Below are 23687 nucleotides of genomic sequence, written 5' to 3' on the forward strand. Positions count from 1 at the left end.
GGGTTTGATCCCCAGCCCCGCACAGTGGGTTAAGGATCCAGCGTTATGGCAGCTGTGGCTTAGGTTGCAGCTGCTGCTTGGATTCGATCCCTGGCGCGGACACTCCATGTGCCAGGGGGCAGCCAAAGAAGAAAAAAATAAATCAAATGATGTAATTTGAATCTCAGGGAGGTTCATTTAAGTGCCCTCCCAAGGCCATCATCACATAGTAAGTTGCAGAGCTCGGATTCAAACCTTGCTCGATTTTGATTCTAAAGTCTATGGCTTTCCAATTGGACCATAACGGTTAGTCTATTTTTGTAATTTTGGATAAGTAATTTAATTTCTATGGTCATGAGTTTACTAATCTCTGTAATTACAGATGGAGAGGGTTGACAAAAATTATAGACTACAGAAATATAGAAAATAAAGAGCAAGCACGCACCCACTTAGCATTATCAATTTAATCTTCAGACTATTTTTTAAAAATTTATTAGTGTCATAAGAGCATGTGGTAAAAATTCAACTGATGCATGAGGTTAAAGATGAGACTTAATTATTTTAAACTCTTTTTCCGGTTTGAGCCTTCAGTGATTCAATACTTTTGATTTTCTAATTTATCAGTTAAGACTGAATACTAAGCATTTTGGTCTCCCCTTCCCTTCCCCACACTCACTGCATGGGGACTATATTGACGATTCAAGAATTTGGTGACACTATAGCGGAATAAAAAGGGCATTGAATTTAACATTGCTTTGTGTGGGTCCTTTTGCTGTACGACAGAACTTGAAGAAACATTGTATGTCTACTACACTTTAATAATAATAAAAATCAATGAATAGAAAAAATAAGGTGTTGGAGGAATTCCTGTTGTGGATCTGCTGGCATCTTGGGATGAAGGTTCCATCCCTGCCTGACATGGCACAGTGGGTTAAGGATCTGGTGTTGCTGTAGTTTCAGCTTAGGTTGTAGCTAAGGCTTGGATATGATCCCTGGCCCTGGAACTCCCATATGCCATGGGGCAGCCAAAAAAAAAAAAAAGTTGTTGGAGAGTAAATCCTAAGATCCTGAGAATTCTTGTCACAAGGAAAAAAAAATTTTTTTTTTTAAATTTTGTATCTATATGAGATGAATGAGTGCTGTATTTTATCTAAGGTTTGAATCTGTTAACATGTTTTTTCACCTACCTGTTAATTCAACGTATTTCATTCAAAGATGTTTTGATGATCAAAAACCAAAGGCACTAGAGTAGATTCTGAAAACTTGACATTGAGTGTCAGCTTTGTGCACGACTAGCTGACTGATCTTGAGCAAGTTATTTCATTTATCTGGAAATCAGATCAATGTTTCCTTTTTTTTAATTAAAAAAATTTTTTATTGGCCACACCCATGGCATGTGGAAGTTCCTAGACCAGAAATCCAATCTGCGCCACAGCAGCAACCTGAGCCATAGCAGTGATAGTGCTGGACCTTTAACCTGCTGAGCCGCCAGGGAACTCCTGTTTCCTGTGTTTAGACTTCAGGTAATTGAAAGGGGAATGAGCCTTCCCCAGTGCTGTTGTCTGTCTGTCGTCTAAGCACCGTAGTCTCTTACTCCAGTCTGTACCCACCTCCCCCAGAGCTGCCTGGCCTTTCTGTCCTTCCCTGGGGCACCACCCTTTGTCTGCAAAGGCAGGGGAAGCTCTCAGAATCTCGCTTCCTGGGACAAATTATCACAGGCAGCCATGCCTCTCAGTGGATGCCTTCTGTGGTGCCCAGGTGAGATTGCAGAATGGGTGGCTCTCCAGCCCCACCACTTCTGAGCTGAGTGACTCTGGGCAAGCCACTTAATGTCTTTGATCAAGGTTTTTCTTTTGTAGGAGGAGGATAATGATAATCACTTTCCCCACCATCTAGGATGGTTCTGATGATAAAGTGAGATAAATCCTTTTATCATCATTATGACCATTGTTAATTCTGTTTCTTAGAACTACATAGACAGGCCTGAGGAAGGACCTTGGAAATTCAGCTACAGCCTTTTCAAGGAGGAGAAGCTGAGCCTGCAAGAGATTAAACTCAAGGTGAAATGCTTTCCCTTGACGTTGTTTTCAGGGTGGGGGCTGAATCGTCTTTAGGACAGACTTTAGAAGGGCTGATCCTCTGTAGGCAGTGATTGATTGTTGTGTAAGGATAAACTAGGTAGAGACCTTGCTCTGGTTTGTTACACAGAAGGTCCTTCTGTGTAGGACAAGTTTAGTTCCTGGGACTGAAACTTTCATGGCCGTACTTTTTTGTTTAATTAAACTGACGAATTGTTAAAAATGCATACCTCTCTTGTCTGGCCTTTGCGAAAGCTGCTTTATTATGTTCACCTCAAGGTTCCTTCCAGGTTGAATGGGAAGTGGAGCCGCGGTAGGAGAATGAGAAAGAAAGCCCAGTGTACTCCTAATGTTAGGCAAAACCAATGTTCTTGAATCCCTTGGCCACTGACCACCAAATAATTGGCCTTGTCAGGATCCATCTGTGGGTTCTTTGGCCTCTGGCCTAGAGTATCTGCCCCTTTAAGAACCACAGGGCCCCATGGTCACTGTGAAGATTAAGGAGCCCGATTGTCAGCCCATCCCCATGGTAACTCAATGCCACAGGGATTAGCAGGGCCCTGTTCAGGGCCTCCCAGTTTTAAAGCTAGTGGCGCAGAGTCCCAGGCAAAGAAATAAAAGAAACACAGGTGTGTTGTAGAGACAGGAAGATCTCAGGATGCCTGGAGGTGAACATGATGAAGAAGGGAAGGACCAGCAAATCCTTTTGGACAGCCTTCAGATATCTGTCACCAGATGGGCTAGGTAGAAGGAGATTCGAAACAGGTACTATAGACTGGAGATTTAAGAGGAGCAGAGGCGTTCCCATTGCGGTGCAATGGAGACGAATCCTATTAGTATCCATGAGGATGTTCCCATTGCGGTGCAATGGAGACGAATCCTATTAGTATCCATGAGGATGCGGGTTCAATTCCTGGCCTCGTTCAGTGGGTTAAGGTCCAGCATTGCCGTGAGCTGTGGTGTAGGTCATAGACATGGCTCCGATCTGGCATTGTTGTGGCTGTGGTGTGGCTGGCTGCTGTAACTCCGATTTTGATCCCTATCCTGGGAACCGCCATGTGCCTCGGGTGGGGCCCTAAAGAGAAAGAAAAAAAAAAAAAAAGAAGGAGAAGAGATCTGGATTAAAAGGATGGGAGGAAATAAAGACATCTGGGGAATGAAATCTGGAGGAAGGAAAAAGAAGGGCTGAGGATGAAGGAAAGACAATACCAAGACTCTGGAGTCAAGTCTAACGATTGAGGGGGAGGGTGGAGCAGCTTGGGGGCCTGGGAGGCTCAGGAAGCCTGCAGGATGATGGCTGAGTCGGGCAGAGACAGGAGCAGTGGGCTGAATCTGGGAGAGACCAGGAACAGTGAGTTTGGGCAGTAGATGGATCCAGAGGCAGAGAGAACAGATAGGAATATGGCCAAGAAATTGAGCCTTAACAGAGGGTGAGGACTGGGTGGAAAAGGATTAGGGAATGCCAACTGCAGAATGTGGAAAGAAGTAAAATAAACACAAGTGAGAAGCAGCGTGGACAGAGGAGGAAGGGGCATTTTATTTTATTTTATGTTAAAGTATAGTTGATTTACAATGTTGTACCAATTTCTGCTGTACAGCAAAGTGACCCAGTCATAAATATATATATGCATTCTTTTTCTCATATTATCTTCCATCATGTTCTATCCCAAGAGATTGTATAATCATTCCCTGTTTTGGCTGCATCTGTAGCATATAAAAGTTCCTAGGCAAGGGATCCAACCTATGCCACAGCTGTGGCAAGGATCTAATGCTAGATCCTTAACCCACTGTGCCAGGCCAGGGATCAAACCTGAGCTGATATAGAAACAACACTGGATTCTTAGCCCGTGGCACCACAGGAGGAACTCTGGGAGGGGCATTTTAAATCAGGAAATAACCCTGAGGAAGAAGGAGAAACTGATGGAGATGGCAAGAAGAAAGAGTAAGAAATCAGGCCTGGGAATTTTGTTTTGAACACACAAGAAGTGATGGCTTAGGGTTGCAGTGGAGGTAAAAAGAGCTTGTGTTTTATTTTACTTTATTTTATTTTGTCTTTTTAGAGCCGTATCTAAAAAGCTTGGAAGCATATGGAAGTTCCCAGGTCAAATTGGAGCTACAGCTGCCAGCCTATGCCACAGCCACAGCAATGCTAGATCTGAGCCGCATCTGTAACGTAAACCGCAGCCACAGCAACGCGGGATCCTTAACCCACTGAGCGAGGCCAGGGATCAAACCCTAGCCCTCATGGATACTGGTCAGGTTTGTTACTGCTGGGCCTGGACAGGAACCCCCAAACCTGGATTTTAAAGAGGATAAAGAGCATTGAACTAGAGAGGAAACATCAGAAATGAATTCATTTTGGAGGAACGTGGGTATAGCAGAGAGAATTTTTTTTTTTCCCCAGCAAATTCCCAGAAAGATTGGGTGGCATCTTCTTTTGTTAGACACTGCCAGCTTCCTCATCCTTTTTGACCAAACAGAGCATTCACATCCTTGATGACATGCTCTCTAGAACTTTCTAGACAGTTTCCTAGAGGAAGTTGAGAAAGATGGGAGATAGAGGTGACCAGGAAAGGGAGCTTCTGGCTCATATTCTTCAGCATCCCTCAGACTCCCTTAGGAAGTTGACCTCTGTGTGGACTCTTCTGTGACCTTGACTCCTCATTGGAAGTCCAGCCCTTTGGTTCTACGTCTTTCTGGGGGAGGCTTCAGTGGGCTGAGCAAGCCCATGGGACAGAGCTAGACCTGGGATGGATTATGAAAGTTGGATAGGATTAAAGTGAGATTTGATCTGTATTTGTCCTTCTCAGGCTTGATTTCAGGCTCAGTCACTACCTGGATTATCTCATTTCTTCCCTAGAGGACAGGAAAACGATGAGGAGGGAACTAGCAATCTTCAGGCAGGCTCCTTAGCTGAAGAAGGAAATAGAAGGCTTTAGTACTATAATTGCCTTATTATGATGGTTAGAAGAAATGTGTGGGGGAGATAGACAAATGAGCACAGGGCAAAGCTCAGAAAGGATGCAATGCTGGAAAAGAACTCAGGGTGGTTTTCCCTAAGGACTCAAGGTATGTTGCTGTTGCCTGCTTAAACAGGTAGAGAGTTAGGAGCTAAATGTCTGCTACTTCTGCAGAGTGGGCCTTGCCACACCGTCCTGACCTTGCAAAACCCTTTCTTCCACCCCCTTGGGAGGTGCTGAAAGGAGGAATGAAGTAGTTACTTGTAAGGGGTGAAAAAGTAAGAGGGAGCTGATCATAGTCAGGAACACTAGAAGATAGCATGTGGAAACCACTTCCAGAAGATGTGCCCACATAGATGTGAATTAATACGGTTTGGGACATTGTAGGGACTATACATGAAGGAGTAGTGCGTAAAGGCCATGCTATCCTAATGGCTATTTCACTGCCTTACTCCATCTAATATCCCTTAGTGTTTAATATGTGGGCTAGTTGGTCTAGGTACCTTTAGGGAAGCTGTGAGCAGAGCCACAGTAGGATGTGGGATTTAATTGTATTTGTTTCTGAGCCAACAGGAGAATTTTTTTTGGCATTTATCGTATGTATCCCAGAAACACTTTATGAATGAAGTAATGTATGAGCATCACCAGTTTGTCTGTGGGGGTCAAAGAGTGGTATTCAATTAGAGGCATGAGTAATGCTTGAGTCACAGTTCTTTGCAGAATTAAATCAGTAAAAACATTTTTTTTTGGAAAGAGAATGTACTCATCATCTTAAAGGTTTACATAAATGCAAATGACATACCTAGTTTAAAAGAAGAAAAAGATGTCCTGTCTTTAATCATTTTGAATGGCTTAACCTTGTCCTTCCTGTCCCTTTAAAAGCTATCACTTCCTTTGATTGTTTCCCTCCTTATTTTTAAATTAAAAACCTGGTTGAGAGACATTATTCACACTTATCAAGAGGCTGCATCTGATTTATAGAAGTAAAGTGAAATAATAGATGTCAGAGGGACATCTCTGATTTGAAGAAAAGCCCTTGGACAAAGTCCAGAGTATTTTTGTTGATAATAGATTATAAGTATAAGGGGTCCTGGAAAGACCCTTGCTGAGGAGGGGTGGGTATGGGCTAGAATGGAGAGATGGCTGTGGAGGGGGAGGGAAAGATAAAGAAAGGGTATTTGAGAAGAGGGAGGCAATCCAGACAAGACAGTCAAGAATTATAACTCATGGGACAGAGGAAGGAAGGGGACAGCACCTTGTACCATGACGTCTCGGTTCACCGTTCCCAACAGCACTTCTTGTTGCCCCCAGTTTGTAATGAGGAAGTGGAAGATGGAGATGTTAAGTCATTTTCTCAGGGTTTTGAAGCAGGTAAGCTGCGCAACTTGTAATTAAAGCTGGATCTTCATTTCCAGAGTCACGGTCTTGGAGTGAACTTGGAAAATTGATACCTTATGTGGTGGGCAATAAGACCGATTCCTTCTTTTCCTGTACATCTCTCAGAGTAGCTCCTAGATTAAAATCGCTTATGGGATCCTAGAGGGTGGGACCAGGTCATTGTTATCTGTCATCATTGTCTCCCCATCCCCAAGTGAGAATATTTCGAAGCCTGAATGAAAGTCCTGGAGGTGGAGGGCTGGGACTCCTCATGCAGGTTGTAGAGCACACATGATCTCTTAAGGCAGTGATGCTTTGGGGAAAACTTGGGACTGGTAGATTTCCTGGGTATGAGACTATATCACCGTGAAGAGCAGCTGTATGTTGTGTCTGAGAGAACATTGACCAAGCCTGGTGGGAAGTACTCTGACAACCTAGGCTTTCCTCTTTCTTGTGCCCAAGGGTTCATGGCTGGCCTGTGGGGTGGAGCCTCCCTGGGTAGGCACAGGGACATCCTGCTGAGATCCTTGAGCAGCACCTTGTTACTAGCCATCCGCAATCATACAGTCTCTGGCCAGCCTTGAGTTCTGTGTCACCTTCTTGGAGTTGTCTAGGGCAAATGTGTTTAGAATGGCCTATTTTGTGCCTCCTTGCTTTAGGTTTAGAATGTACATAATCCTTTTTTTTTTTTTTCATTTTTAAAAGTTTTACTGATGTATAGTTGATTTACAACATTGTGATAATTTCTGCTCTACAGCAAAATGATTCTGTTATGCATATACCCCAAACCATTCTTTTTCAGATTCTTTTTCCCACATAAATTATCACAGAATATTGGGTAGTTCCCTGTGCTATTCAGCAGGTCCCTGTTGGCTGGTCATTCCATACACCTCTGTGTGCATACACCAATCCCCAGTTTTTCTGAGCTCCATCTCTAGGTCCTAGATGGAAGGCTAGCTGGTTGGAGTGGCTGCTTTCCCCAAGCGTTAGGGTCTTCCCTTTGCATCCCAACCTGACTAAATTACCTTGGTCTTGCTCTCTCCCAGGTTCCATTCTTTGGGCTACAAGAATGGGTAGGGAAGTATGAGATGGTGCATTCAGATACAGTCTTAGGCTTAGAAGGGCCCTTAAAGATCTTCTAATTGAAGCTGTTCATATTGTCGTGTTGTTCTTCTCTTGTCCATCACCGGGGTCTCACATTATGATCAGAGGCCGTGGGCAGTGTCCAGAGCTGTGGACCCTAGAAGCACACACTGAGGGAGGAGAGGGGCCAGCTGACCCGGTGCTCTGCTCTTTTTGCAACCTCGTGTAAGAATGGGGTCATGAACACTGAGTCAAAGTCTTCAAATCAGTGCATTGTCGTTGGAAGTATAGAGGCCAGTTGTCCCTTAATGTGTCTGGGAATCAAATAGGATAAAATGAGCTGAAGGTGAGGTAAGAAGGACTTAGATTAGACTTTCAGAAGAACTGGCATAGTGGAAACTGATTATGGCATTGCCTTCTCTAGGAGGCTTTTAAAAATAGGAACTGTTTTAGGGGATCTGGGCTGGGTGAGGACTTTCTATATGGTTATGGAGGGATGGTCAATTTGGTTGTCCTGAGACTCCTCTAGCAAACCCAGACAGCTGAGAAATCCTCATTATTTAAATGAGACATTGGCCCTAGGTTGGAAAGAAAGGAGGCAGACTTGGAGATGGGGAAGGTGGGGGAAGGGAAGCAGATAGCAAAGAACCGCTCCAAGATCATCTGTATTTCATTATGGAGCTGCCACTGTCTCCCTCCTTTCTAAGCACACAGCTCTCTCTCACTCTGTCTCTCCCTCTCCCTCTCCCTCTCTCTCTCTCTCTCTCACACACACACACACACACACACACACACACACACACACACACTCCTCTGTCTCCACTCCTGTCCTTAATTCTAGTTGAGATGCTGAAAGACCATCACATCAGACTCCCATTACCTCTTCCTGGCACCTCTTCCCCGGAGCCTGACAGATTCAGCTCTCAAAGCTGAGAACTGGACCAGCTGGTCTCCCGCAGCTCAGCTTCCCTGCGGGTATCTGCCGCCGGTTCACACTGTTTCTTTACGGAAGCAGCTCCTTTGTCTCGGGATCAGGGGGGGATCCAGTGTTTCTCTGAATCTCCCAGCTTTGCCTAGCCCCTGTCTGAGAAGAGCTGGACCGGGATGAAACCACAGTGAGACAGAGGGGGGTGGAGGTAGAGAAGGCTCCGGTTTTCTCTGCTGCTTAATTAGCATGAGAATAGAAAGACTTCTCCCTAGCCTCCCTTAGGGATGGAGAGGAAAGAAGAGCAAAGGCTCTGGCTCTGTCCTACTTTGTCAGAGATTCTGGGGCTGGGAAAATGATCACCATCATGTTCCTCCAATCCTCTGAGGACCCAGGGACCCACGGTACTGAGAAAAGCTTTGATGGAGCCGGCTGGTGGATCTCCACTCCAGATTTTCCAGCTGTCCCTGTCCCCCCCCCACCGCTCAGAGAGCAGGATGCTGAGATGGCTCGGTGATGCAGAAGGTATGTGCTTTTTCAGTTCTGGTGCTGATGCTGTGTGTGTGGTGAGGTCTCTGTGGCGCAATGGACGAGCGCGCTGGACTTCTAATCCAGAGGTTCCGGGTTCGAGTCCCGGCAGAGATGGTCACCTGGCAGGTACCTCTTTTGTTTCATATGGTGTCATGCTAGGTTGATAATTATATTTATTCCTCCCTGGAGGCTCCGGGAAAGAGAAAGGAAACCCCCTCTCCTTGGGAATCCTGGACCTCCCCTCTTTTTCTGTCTCCTCCCTCTCCATTCTTTCTCTGTTCCTCCCTTACTAATTTTCATTGTCTAGCAAAGGCTCAACTGTCTCCTGCATCTCTCTGCTCAGCCAGACTGACACAGCCTTTGAATCTTTTGCTTTATAGAAGAATCACTGGCACACAGTGACCGAGATGCCTGGCCATAGGTTTTGGCACCACCGTGCATCCCTTTACCTCTGAGAACACAAAAAGGCAGATCATCCCATAAGCTGATGAAGAAATGCCCAGTTGTCCTCTAAGGTAACAGCCACCTTGACCAAGGGGGTCAGGAATAGATGGGGTCGTGCAGAGGATGATTTCTTGTGCTGTCTTTGTCAGCTGAACTTTTACATTCCAAAGCGTGGGTTTTCTCTGCTAAAGGTCCTCACTCACTGCCTCGTCTACAAGGTGAGATGGAATCATTGCTCTTTGTCTCTGTGGAATAAACTACACAGCAGCATGCTAATTACCAGCAACAGACAGACTTGTCCCCAGAAACTCAGGGTCTTAAATGCTCTGTACTGTGAAAAGTTTGCAGCCTCTCCTGTTTATAGGAAAGCCCATGAGGTTTGTATCTGAATATTATTTTCATAATTCCCATTTTCCAGGAAGCCCTTTTCTCACCACCCCTCTCATCTTGTATCCACTTCTACTGTCTTGCCCTGTCTCCTCTGATGGGCCATATTCAGCAAGATCTCAGCTTGGTCAGATTGGTGTTCTATTTTGGGCTGGTCTGGCTCTCTCCCTTTTCTGTTGCTGCCTCTAGCCTATTAGCTAGAGGGAGCCACCCAAGCCAGGAACTGACCTCTACCTCAGGTGACCTCCAGAAACCTGAGACTCACCTCTCCTCCTGCTGGATGGGGAGTCAGCAGCTCTCCCCCACGGAGCTCTGGACCTGGATGGGCCACCAGAGGACACAGCCAGCCATGCCCTTGTGCCCTAAGGAAGCTGGGCTGGGATGAGAGAGGATAATTCAAACCATACCAAGATGCAGGGAATTGACAGGGCAGACAGGGGGACCCTAGAAAGAGATGATTTTTAGCCTTTAGGCCACATGCCTGTTTGTAGCCAACTGAAGCACCCACAGTTGTTTAGAAGTAGTCCCGTACCTCCAAGGGACTTAGAATCCTTTCAGTAAGATCCAACCCAGCTTTACCTTTCTGAGTTACTTTGGGGGAGGTGGGGGGTGGGGGGATACCAGTAGATATTAACTATCTCCTGCTAGCCCCATGGCTATGCCCATATTGGTGTGGACCAGAATTCCCTGGGCAGCTCCTTCTGGAGCCTTTTATTGTTAGTTCAGCCTATGCAAGATCTTTTTGCTTTAAGGTCAGGCCTGAAAGGGAAAATTGGTCTATGTGTGTGTGTGTGTGTATGTGTGTGTGTGTGTGTGTGTGTGTGTGGTGGGAGGGGGGGTGTAGGGAGGGGGAGGGAGGGGGGGAGGAGGGGATTGTAGGGAGAGGGTTAGAGAAAGGGCATATCAGAGTTTTCAACCATAATCCAGAATACTTCTTACATCTCTCTAGTCCCCCCTGCATCATTCTGTTATCAAGGTGCTGCTCAATGGTAACAGTGTTGAAAAGTAAGATGATGGTCCCTCTATCACTGTTAAAGGTCAAGGCAAGGATAGACCTCTAGGCCTTCATGGCCCACTCCAAGGCTTTCTTAGTTCTAGAAGCTTTCTAGGAATATAGTCTTTTTTTTTTCTTCTTACTGAAAAAAAAAATGTAGGAATATAGTCTTTCTTTTTCTTTATGAAGCTGTGGCATATGGAAGTTCTCTTGCCAGGTGTCAAACTGGAGCTGCAGCTGCAGCCTACACCACAGCCATAGCAACACTGGATCCTTAACCCAGAGTCAGGCCAGGGATGGAACCCACATTCTCGCAGAGACAACATCAGGTCCTTAACCCGCTGAGCCACCATGGAAACTCCTAGGAGTATGGTGGTCTTTATGAAATTGTGGGAACTGGGAAGAGATGTGTACCCCCAAGGAGGCACTGCATTGGGATCTGTTCAAGTGTTTGATCAGGGTGCAACATAGCCAGCGCCTTAGGCGAAGTTCTGTACCAGTGAGAATTCAACCCCACAGATTATCCTCCATGCTTGATTTTAGCCAATGATTTCCATTTTCTAACTTTGAATCAGAAGACCTTGGCGTCAGTCACAGCTTTGCCAAGTTTCTAAACCTCTTTGAACTTTAACTTACTCATTTATAAAAACAAAATTTTGTTGTCTGTCCTCCAAATATAAGAGGAGTGGGAATGTCCATTGGACAGCTCTGTGCAAGTATATTGGTAGTTTGGGGTTTGCTTTTGTCTCTTTCCTCAACAGGTGGAAAGGTGCCTGGCCAAAGAGCAGAGAAATAAAAGGGCCTGGATGATCAGCCCCTGCCGGAAACCTCTCAGAGGAGCTATATGCCACCAGCTGGGGCTGATGCTGAATTCCCCTACCTTAACAAAGAGGACGGAATGGACTTTCTAACTGGTGGAGTCTTTCAAAGGGCAGATGGCCCCTCTGTGCCTTAGATGAGTGGCTTCATCTCAGTCAGATAGGTAGAGGTCCTTGCTGGCTGCACCCTGAAGGGAACTAGGAGCTGCCACTTATTCAGACATCACTTAGCCTTTGACCCCCTCAGTCTCTGAGGAGCGGGATGTCTTGGGGACATGAAGAAGGATATCAAGATGGAAAGATTTTCCACACTGGTAAAAATTCCTTTGTTTGGGATAACGACTTTCTTCTCAACACATGAAAGAGAACTTTAATTTATGACTGCCTAATTATTGTATTTTAAAAATACTCAGAAAGTCAAAATGGGTGTCTTTTTTTTTTTTTTTTTAATAAAGTTGCTTCATGGTAGGGCTCAAATACTTTACAGGTGCTAAAGAGGATCGTTGATTATAAAGTATGCAGGCAGGAGATGTCTTATTTATTATTGTATTCTCACTGCCTGAAATACAGCTGGCATCTGATGGATATATTTGAGAGAATTAATGCTGACTTGGATTGGCTATAAATTATGTAGACAGGAAAGAGAAAGAGCCATAGCTCCTGGCGATCAGGAACACAGGCCGTCTCTCCATGCATTAATTCATCCACTTTACATTTATTTATCAAGTACCCTGCTTTGTGCCACTTTCCACGTTCCAGGCCCTGGGACCCAAAATAGCATAGCCAGCTTCCCTCATGGTGTGCAAATTCCTGTGGCAGAGATAAAGAAGAGATAGGTCAATAATATCATGATGGAATTGTAGGTAGAGATTCCTGGCTGGAGGAACTGATGGTGAAATGTAGGGTGATGCGAAGCATGGTGGTCACGAAAGACGTTCCCAGGATGTGACCCTTGAGTGAAGAATGAATGAAGCCAGAGAGCTTAGTGAGATCCAGAAGATGGATATTCCCAACCAAAAAACAGCAAGACCAGAGAACCTGAGGTGAGCACGCTGGCTTTGAGGGAAAGCACAAAGGTCATTGTGTCTGGAGTGGAGAGTCACGTTCAAGTTTGCGTAGTTAGTTCACGCAAACTCCGTCTTGTGTAACAAGTCCAGTATCTCCTCACGTTGCCTTTACTATCCTGCAATGGCATTTATAGGTAATACAACTTTTTGCACAAGTACAACTTTTTGCACATAATTAGAGCAAATCAATATAATATCCTCTTTGTAATATAAGGAAATAAATTTGTAATAAATACCATGTATTTTATTTTATATTATGTTTTATTTTATTTTATTATTTTCTTTTATTTTTTTCTTTTTTAGGGCTGCACTTATAGCATATGGAGGTTCCCAGGCCAGGGGTTGAATCGGGAGCTAGAGCTGCTGGTCTACATCGCAGCCACAGCAACATGGGATTTGAGCCATGTCTGTGGCCTACACCACAGCTCACAGCAATGCTGGATCTTTAACCCACTGAGCAAAGCCAGTGATCGAACTTGCGTCCTTATGGATACTAGTCAGATTCGCTTGCTCTGAGCCATGATGGGAACTCCTATATTATGTTTTTATGTTTTTTACATTTATATTTTAAGTTATTTATTTTGGCCAAGCCCATGGCATGAAGAAGTTCCTGGGCCAGGGATCAAACCCGCACCACAGCAGTGACAATGCTGGATCCCCAACTCACTGAGCCACCAGGGAGCTCCAATACTGTGTGTTTTAATACATAAAGGCCACTCTAGCAGTCTTACACCTATATGAAGAATCACCTTCAGTACAACAGCTGTGATGTATATATGCAAAAAAAATGCAGGGATGTTTTAACTATCACAAGGAATGTCAATCACCAGCAGTGTTGTGATTTTTCCAGACTGGTGCACACTTGTTGATAATTTTATGATCAAAACAAATTAAATCTTCTTGCAAAAGGTGTAGCATTTTGCATTCCTGAATATTTTAGGAAGTTTTAAACCATACAGAAAACTGTATTTATATGGAAAAAGGAGATAGACTCTAGGTCCAGATACCAACAACTAGCCATTCAGCAGGTCATTTAAAAGAAGTGCACAACAGGGGGCAAGGTTTCCTTGTGTGAGAGGCACCTGCACATCGCAGGACACACAAATCCCAGCTGCCCTTCCTCTCTGAGGCTAGTCGTGGTTCCCAACCATTAGAGAAACAAACAAAAATACTCCACCAAAATTTCAATCCATGACCTCAGGACAATTGCAGACCAACTGACAGGGGCTGACCTAAGGCTGGTGGGCCAAACTTTTCTTCATGCTGATGAAAATCCTTGCTGGGTTTGAGCAGAGAAATGGTGGAATCTGATTTATGTGTTAAAAGACTCATTTTGCCTGTTGGTTAAGAATAGACTGGATGGGGGAAGAGGGGAATGTTTGCAGGTCTGCTGGATCCAATACCTTTCAGAAGCAGCAGAGTGTGGCCCTGTGTTTCCTAGGTGGTGGCACTGGTTCCACCAAAAGTGGAGGGTTTTATTACAGTGTCCACCTATGTCTCTCAGAGTTGTCTTTCGGTGCAGCAGGTTAAGGATTTGACATCACCGTTGTGGCTGGGGTTCGACCCCTGGCTTGGGAACTGCTGTATACCGCAGGTGTGGACAAGAAAAAAAAAAAGATTTATCTTCCCTGAACTAGCCCGGCAGGGATCATTTATACTTTGTTTAGGAACTAGTTATTTTTATTTATTGTCGTTACAATGATCCACTTACAAGCAGCAATGTTCATTTTGTTTGTATTTAAAAGCCGTAAGTAATGGAACTTAAACTCCCCTAAACATGTTTTCAGTGTTTATGTCCTTAGCAGTTTCTATAAATTATAATGGAACAGAATGTCTTTACATTTCTCTGTGTTCTCCTTGGAAGCTATGTCTTTTTGCTTCTGTAATTGCAATGTTTTCTCATGATGGTTCCCTTGAGAGGAGGATGGGTGAGACACAGGGTCTTATGATTCGAGGAGCTGGAAACATCTCCTCGTGGAGGAAGCAACGACGTGGAGTGACACGGCCCTGGGTCTGCCTCAGCAGTCTCGCTGTTTACCTGTAAAACTTTGGCTAAGCCCTCCGTTTCTTGAGCCATGGCTTCCTCATCTAGAAAATGAGCCAAATAATATCTAAAATTGAATAAGAGAAAATGGAAACAGGTCTGGATAGTTAGATATATCCTAGGTGCAAAAAAACTACTAGCTTCCTTTGTTACGGATTTTTTTTTTTTTTTTCCAACCAGCCTTTTCCAAACTGCATGCCTCAAGCTAGTTTCTTGAAGATCACGTGTGAGGTTCTGGGGCGTTAGCCATGGACCACATGTTTCTGTCCCTTGAAAATGCTTGGGCGTAGTGGAGTGATAGGGGAAATAAGAAATGCATAATGTATCTTTGATAGCACACACCTTCCAAAAATGCTGTCTCCCCTGAGCTCACTGGATTTTTCTCTGGGGTATGAGCAAGGAAACCTCGGAGCAATCCTTAGTCCAGCCCTGAGAACAAGATTTCATAAGATTTAAGGAGAGGGTCATGTGAAGCCTTTTCTGCTAGGAGCAACGCAGGGCTTTTAAAGGCAGGTAGGAGGGCAAGGATGTCTATCCAGAGAAGGTGGGATGAGACTAAAGACAAACTCCCATGGGGCTCAGAGGAGATAGGAGACCAGAGGTTGATTGCTGTGTTTTTGGCCAGGGCACATTCTGAGAGTATTCCCTGCCATGGACCCAAGCGCAGTCCTGAGTCTCAAAGAAGCATCATCTGGGACTCACGAACGACTCCTAATAATCCTCTTCCTCTTGCTACATCTATAGCCCCCTTTTGAGAAGGGAAATGGTACCATCCAAAATAACAGACAATTTATAACCAATTTTGCTTATTTTGAAGGAATATGAAAACATTTTTCTTTTCTAATTATGCACGATCTTCTAACAGCCCTTTTTTTAATGTTGCACTCAAGAACTTTATTTTATTTTTTAAAAATTTTATGGACGTACAGTTGATTTAAATGTGTTAACTTCCACTGTACAGCAGAGTGTATGTACAGTAGAAATTTTATATACAGTTATACACATGTATATTTGTTTTCATATTCTTTTCCATTGTGATTTATCACAGGATATTGGATGCAGTTCCCTGTGCTATAGAGTAGGACCTTGTTGTTTGTCCATCGTATATAAAATAGTTTGCCTCTGCAGATCCCAAACTCCCAGTCCTTCCCCCACCCCCGCAGCAACCACAAGTCTGTTCTCTGTGTTTATGAGTCTGTTTTTGTTTTGTAGATATGTTAATTTGTGTTGTATTTTATTTTATTTTATTTATTTTTTGGTCTTTTTTTTTTTTTTTTTTTTTTTTTTGCTCTTTCTTTGGGCCGCTCCCGCGGCTTATGGAGCTTCTCAGGCTAGGGGTCTCATCAGAGCTGTAGCCGCCGGCCTACGCCAGAGCCACAGCAACGCGGGATCCGAACCACGTCTGCAACCTACACCACAGCTCATGGCAATGCCGGATCCTTAACCCACTGAGCAAGGGCAGGGACCAAACCCACAACCTCATGGTTCCTAGTCGGATTCGTTAACCACTGCGCCAGGACGGGAACTCCTGTGTGTTGTATTTTAGATTCCACATATAAGTGATGTCATATGGTATTTGCCTCTCTCTTTCTGTCTGACTTACTGATCTGGCGTTGCCATGAGCTGTGGTGTAGGTCTCAGATGCAGCTCGGATCCCTCATTTTTGTACTTGGGAGTTCCCATTGTGGCGCAGCGGAAATGTGTTTGACTAGTATCCATGAGGATGCGGGTTTGATCCCTGGCCTCACTCAGTGGGTCGGCAATCCAGCGTTGTCCTGAGCTGTGGTGTAGGTTGTAGATGAGGCTCAGATCTGGTGTTGCTATGGCTGTGGTGTAGGCCAGCAGCTGCCGTTCTGATTTGACCCCTGGCCTGGGAACTGCCATATGCTGTGGGAGCAGCCCTAAAAGGAAAAAAAAATTTTTTGTACTGAACTGTACCCTTAACAGTGGAGGAAAGTGATTACTTAAGGAAGCAGAGCCTAAAGTGGCTTTTGCCAAGTATATTTCTTTGAAGTCTTATACTTTATGCTAATATAGATTTTGGGTCCTACTTCTTTATATCTGCATTTTTAAGTACAAAAATAATTATCTGGCCCCAAACCTTATAGTAAAAGTGATTCCTGGCCTTTCCCACATATGGAAGCCTGACATATACCTGTTATAAAAGCACAGATTAATATTATTTTAATATTATAATATAATATATTATTATAATATATTATAATATATATAAAATAATATATTTTAATATTATAGATAGATTTGTGACTCCTGAGTATCCACTCAGATGCAGGGGCAGACAGCCTAGAGGCAGGTTAGTAGATAGAAACCTGACAGGGACTGGACATTAATTCAGTTACTCATTCTCCAAAGATTTATTTAGTGCCTACTATGTGCTAGGCACCGAACGAGGTGCTAAGATACAATGCTGAGCAAAAAGAGGCAGAGATTGTCACACACAGACTTGTAGAACTGTGACTGTGAATGAAGGAGAGGTTGATGGGGCGGAGCTTGTGTGGAGCAGAGGGAGCTGACCTCCTGGGAGAGGTCACAGAAGCTTCTTCCAGAAAGTGTGTCTTGACTTGAATCTGAAGGATCAGTAGGAACTCACCGGTCAAAGAGTGCAGGAGAGCGCTTTCCAGACAAAGCAACAGGGAGCATGGACGTGTGGGGGAAGGGAGTACAAGTGGCGGCGGAGCCAGTGTGGTTTGACTACAGAGAGGAAGGTATAAAGTGGCGTGAAATGAAGGTGGAGAGGCGGGAGGCTGACCCCAGGGCCTTGTCATGATTGTAGGGGGTCTTGTCCTTATCTGAAAAACAGGGGAAACCGTGGAAGGGGCTTGAAGCCAAAGAATAACACGATTAGATTCGCATTTTAGAAAAAGATCGCTCCAGCTGCTGCTCTGAGGACAGAGTGGAAGGGCGCCAGGGTAGATGTTGCAGCTGAATAGCAGTCAGCAGTTGTAGTGAGAAGTGGGGTTAGTGTGGATTGGGAGGAGAGTGGTGGCGGTGGTGGTATAGATAGGAGATGGATTTTAGAAATATTTAGAAACGAAAATGTGCAGGACTTGGTGACAGGTTGGGAATGATGCAAAGAGAAGGAGTTGGCAAGGAAGGCTCCAAGATTTCCGGCTTGTACACTGTTGACCAAGATAGGAAACCCAGGAAGAAGTAGGTTCAGGGTAGGTAAGGTCAGCTCTGAGCTTCTAATTTTGAGGGTCTATGAAGTTGAGAACTGGGTCAGGGTTTAAACCGTTGGTTTGGTTTGGGGAGTCATCTGCACATTGGTGGAATCTGAAGCCAAAAGCATGAATCTGCCCAAAGTGTGAATGAAGGCTATGAAAGTGTAGAGTGGTGAAGGACCCAAGAATGATCGAAAAGGAACTCCAGTGCTGAACAGCACCCGTAGAGGGAGAGAGAAGCAATGGAAAGAGAAATAGGAGGGAGACCAGAATGTTATCATCTCTGAACCCAAAGGGAGGGAGCATTCAAGAAGGAACGTGATCCAGTACCACGTTGCTACTGAGAAGTCAAGAACAATCACAGCTCAATACATCCATTAGATTAAGTGACATGGAAGTCAGTGTGAGAATTGTTTCACTCTCTGTGGATTATCAGGGCACGAAACCAGACTGGAGTGGACTGCAGGGGCGAGGGTTGAGGCTGTGGGGGGAGGGCATAGAGGCACCTCTTAGAAGTTTGGCCAAGAAGGGGGTTGTTGGTGGTGACCTGGAAGGCAGGAGGAGCCAAACAAGAGCATCTTTTTGGTGTCTCTATTTTTAAAACTTTTCATGGTGGAAAATTTCAAAGGGAAATAAATTCCAGAGTGGTAGTAGTATGTACCCATCACTTAGTTCAACAGTGACTAACCTAACGGCCAAACTTGTATCTATACATCCATCCATTTCATCTGTTTTATTTTATTTTATTTTATTTGGTAGGAGAGACGTGAGCTGTTTGAAAACCATTGAGGAGGGAATCATTGAAATAGAGTGTTTGAAGGGTCAAGAGAGAGAAATAGAGAAAAAAAAGCATGAACGAGAGTGAGAGGGGAATAGGATGTGGAATACCATGAAAGGATTCATTTTGGTAGCGGGAGAGCCAGCAGATGTAGATTTGTAGGTTTAACACCTGGAAAACAAGGAAACTTCACTTGATGATGGAGATGGCTTCTTCTCCTTCCGTTTCTCTTCCTCCTTTGCGTGTGTGCGCGCGTGCGCGCACACAGAAGTTCTTGGGCCAGGGATCAAACACGAACCACAGCAGTGACAACGCCACATCCTTAACCCACCGAGCCACCAGGGAACTCCTCCTCCTTCTTTTAAAGTAAATAGTCATGTCATCCTCAGAGAATAACTAGGAAAAAGAGGATGTTGGAGGTTTGTAGAGAATGCAAAGTTGGATTAGTTATTGTGGAGAAAGAGAGATAATATACCAGAGAAATATGGAGTATTTACTAGATGGTGGTAAAGAACCATTTGGAGGTGATGGATCGGCTCTGAGAAGCAGATCCAATGCACATACCTATATGTTTGTATATCTGGCTTGTTAATAATAGCCTCCAAAATGTAGTGTTACTCTATTCCCCAGAGGAGGAATGTAGCTAGGTGCATGTATATACGTTCCACAGAGGGCATGGACTCCACCGTCTCCTGAGTGTGTGATCAGAATATGCATCTCTCTAAAGGGAGGTGATTTTAATTCTGAAAATGTAGGTGTGTAAGCAGTCACTTGTTTTGCATTAATTGGTTGAGGGCGCCACCTGCTGGAAACCTTGCTTAACAAAGCCTGCCAGGTTTTTCCAACGCAAAATCTAAAACATTTCTTCTCTAAAAAGTCAGTGTTCTTGCATACAGCATTTGTCTCATGACATGTGAGTTGCATTTATTAGGCACTCTTTTACTTTTTTATTTGTGTGTCAAATCCCAAACATTAAAATGTGTTCTTTTCTGACTTGATCTTGCCCAAAGATTGCATCTATCTCATTTCGATGCATCTATTGTCTGTAAACCTCATTTGTGATCTGTATAGGAAAGAAGAGAGATAAAATATCAGACTTATCTGAAACAGCATGAATAAGAAGTAGATTATTGGTTAAAGGTATAGAAAGTATAAATGATGGAATCCAGCTTTGTCCAGAGTAGGATGTGTCTCATTTAGTCATCGCTCAAATTTGGATGCTGTCCACAGCTTCCTATCCTAAATTCCATCTCCCACCCCCAGAATTCTTAAACTAAAATATGTATTTCTTCATAGTTTCCAAGCCAATCCCTCATTTACAGCTGTCCCTTTTCATCTTCTATCTTAATGTGAATACAATGCCATTAAAACCTTTCCTCCAAGGTCTCTAGGTCATACCATTAAACTACTCTCAGTTTCTAGGTTTTCTTCAAATAATTCCTTTCCTCTGAACTAACTAACTACTCTAAGGGAGAATTCAGGAATAAGTCACTCTAATTTCTTCTTCTCCTTTAGTTCAGTCAGTAACTCTTAATTATGGTCATTTTACATATACAAATTCAGTCATGATTCATAGGGAAGTTAGATAAATGCCTATATAAAGTACTGAGAAAAGCAGCTTTTGTTCATTCACTCAGTCAATCTTTGTTAAGTGCTGACCGTGTGTCAGGAACGTTGCTGTGCAGTGTGGAAAGCAGGCATTGATTACGGCATCCCAACATGTTCTGGTGAGCTCCCTGCTGGAAGAAGTACAGAGAATGTCATGGACTGTCTGGAGGCTGGAGAGTCATGGAGGTCTTCCTGGAAGAAGTGGTATGAAGCCATGGAGAAAGGGGAGAAAAAAAAAGACAGCAGGCGAGTTATGGGAGGGGACCCAAATGTTGTGAGCCAGATTTCGGAGGGACTAATAAATCCTTTTCAGGAGTTTGGGTTTTATTATAAATGCAATACCAGCAGTGGAAAAATTTAACTGTGTGTCTGTGTATGGGGGCAGGGGTGGCCACACTCGTATTTTGGGAAGATCATTCTAGCTGAAATTTGGAGAAAGTCTAGAGGGAAATCCCCAATGGGTCATCGGTTTAGAGGTATGTGTGATGTGGCATTGGCTTTTATGAGGCCAGCAGAGGAGAGAAGTGAGTGGATCTGAGAGATATTTAAGACGTTGAATGGATAAGAGTTGTTGGAAATTGGCTATAAGAGGTCAAGGGAAGAGATGCATCCAGGATGGCTCCTAGCTTTCTTGAACAAAGGGGTGAATGGAGATGCCACTTAGTGAGACAGCAAGTCCTGGGCAAGATGCTGAGTCTCAAAATGGCAAAGGAAGGGGAGTATTCGCCCCTTGGACATGTTGCATTTGAGATATCTAAGGTGTATGGGTAGATACATCAGTGAGATATTAGATATACGAGCCGGGAGCGCGGAAGAGGAGTCTGGGCTGGAGATACAAGTTAGGAGTGACCAATGTGTTCAAAGTACATTGTTGTTTTGGGAGTGGTCGATATCTCACAGAAGGTAGAGAAATGAAGACCAGCTAAGAAGAAGCCCCGAGGAACCCAGCATTTAAGGCATCATCGATGGAGAGGAGGCTGGCATGGGAGACCGGCCAGAGAGGCTGGGAGACCACCAGGAGGGCTGGTACCACAGCCAGTGGAAGGAAGCTTTGTAATGGTGGCAGAGGTTGCTGATAATGACCAGTGTTTTCTTTAGAATTTGGTAATGGGCAACCTCGTGAAGGGCAGGCCCAGTGGAGGGACGGAGTTGATTTCACAGGTTCACAGGTGAGTAGGGGTGAGGAGGTGAAGGCGTGAGTGCAGAAAATTAAAATACTTGTTGTGATGTGGAGTTTAAGGATGGGGTGGGAGCTGGCGGGAGAGGTATGATTGAGGGAGTGATGTTTGTTTTTTGGAAGGGAAAGGGTCGAGAACATTTAAATACTCATGGAAATTATCCCATAAAGAAAAGCTGAAAGAATAAGTCAAGAAGCAAGAAGTACTCACTAGATTAGTCCCTGAGAAGGCAGCCAGAGATAATAAAAAATGAAAATTGGAGTTCTTGTTGTGGCTCAGTAGTAATGAACCTGACTGGTATCTACGAGGACACAGGTTCGATCCCTGGCCTTGCTCAGTGAGTTAAGGATCCGGCATTGCTCTGAGCTATGGTGTAGGTCACAGACGTGGCTCAGATCTGGTGTTGTGGTGGCTGTGGTGTAGGCCAGAAGCTGTAGCTCTGATTCAAACCCTAGCATGGGAACTTAAATATGCTGTGAGTGTGGCCCTAAAAAGAGAAAAAAAAGAAAAAGAAAAAGAAAATTGATCGTGCCTTTCCTTGTGCAGAAACTGTTCTAAGAGCGTTGTCTCATTTGACTCTAACACCACCTCTCTGAGAAGTTCTATTGTTATGATCCCATTCTGTTGAGATGAAGAAACCGAGGCACAGGTAGGTACCGAGGTGACACGGGACGCGGTAGAGCTGGGACTCATGCCCAGGCATCTGACTTGAGACTTGCACTGTTAATCACAAGGCCTTCCTGTAGGATCCACAGCCTGGCTGCAGATGTAAATAAGGAGACCTCCGCCCTTGCTATTGTAACTGAAGATGTGACTGAAGAGAAGGGGGTTGGGGCAGGTGTGGATGCAGGTAGTGTCAGCTTATTACCTTCCTATGGCTGCCAAAATGAACTACCCCAAACTGGGCAGTGTAAGAACAGCAGAAATGGGAGTTCCCGTCGTGGCTCAATGGAAATGACTCTCACTAGCCTCCATGAGGAGGCAGGTTCCATCCCTGGCTTCGCTCAGTGGGCTAAGGATCCAGCATTGCTGTGAACTGTGGTATAGATCCCAAACCCAGCTTGGATCCTACGTTGTTGTGACTGTGGTGTAGGCCTGGAGCTCCAGCTCCAATTTGACCCCTGGCCTGGGAACCTCCGTATGCCTCGGGTGCGGCCCTAAAAAGACAAAAAACAGACAAACAAACCAAAAAACCAGCAGAAATGTATTCTCTCCCAGTTTTGGAAGTCAGAGGTCCAACCTAGGGTCTCATCAGGTCTTGCTCCCCCTGAAGGGGTCCCTTGTCTGGGGCCACATATTTCCAGCCTCTTCCTCTGTCTTCACGTGGCCAGCTTCTCTGTGTCTCAAGACTCTTCCTGCCTTTCTCTTGTCAAGAGACCTGCCATTGGATTTAGGACTCACCCAAAATCCGGGATGAGCCCATCTTGAGATCTTTAACTTAATTACATCGCAAAGATTCTTTTTGCAAATAAGGTCACATTCACAGGGTTTGAGGGTTAGGACCTGAACATATTTTTTGGGGGGAGGCCACTGTTCAACCCACCACAGGTGGAGAGCTGAGGGAGTTTCTGCCCAGTGGGTGCCTATCTTCTATGAAGTAGAACATGAGTAGTTTTTGGAAAGAGAAGTAGACGCTGAGAGATCAAGTACCTGGGAACTCTGAAGAAGGAATCCTGAAGTGACTATTAATGCAACGTGGAGTAGGAAACACTGTATGTTTGTGGAGCAGCATGGAGAACGCAGATAAAGTTTGTTACCATTAATTTATATACTGATTTTCTCCAGTAGTGACTAGCAGCCTGGGTTCACACCTGGAGAAGACTCACAGGTGGCGACTGGACTCTGGGGGTTGGGGTGTGGACGTGGAGAAAGGGTAGAGACAGGGGAGGTTTAGGATACTGACAAGTGGTATTTTTTTCTACAGGTCATAGGAGAAGAGCTAGGTGTGCATGGGAACGAACTCGTAAGTGGTCTAATGATGGGTCAAAAAGCAGATGAAACGCTGGGAGCAATTCGGTGAACTTGCAGTGACTGTGGAGTATTTGATTGTATTATTTTACATGAGGAAATGAATCTGGTTGCAGCAGAAGCAAAGAGAAGCTTAATGGAAATGGAAAAGTCAAAGAAAAGAGAAAGCAAGACTATAACAAAACAGAAACAGACTCACAGATACAGAGAGTAAACTAGTGGTCACCAGGGGAGGGAGAAGAGGAGGGATGAGCTAGGTGTCGGGGGCTAAGAGGTACAAACTATT

General features: G+C 44.5%; 1 non-coding gene and 1 pseudogene across 1 annotated transcript; one reads left to right on the plus strand and one right to left on the minus strand.

The window, feature by feature from the left end:
- Positions 1–3331: 3331 nt before the first annotated feature.
- LOC125128705 (thioredoxin, mitochondrial-like) overlaps positions 3332–23687 on the minus strand; it is a 40367-nt pseudogene continuing 20011 nt past the window's right edge.
- TRNAR-UCU (transfer RNA arginine (anticodon UCU)) lies at positions 8974–9047 on the plus strand. Its single transcript has one exon. It is a non-coding gene; the product is annotated as a tRNA-Arg (tRNA).

Source organism: Phacochoerus africanus, chromosome 6 (genome assembly GCF_016906955.1).
Source record: "Phacochoerus africanus isolate WHEZ1 chromosome 6, ROS_Pafr_v1, whole genome shotgun sequence".
Lineage (NCBI taxonomy): Eukaryota > Metazoa > Chordata > Mammalia > Artiodactyla > Suidae > Phacochoerus > Phacochoerus africanus.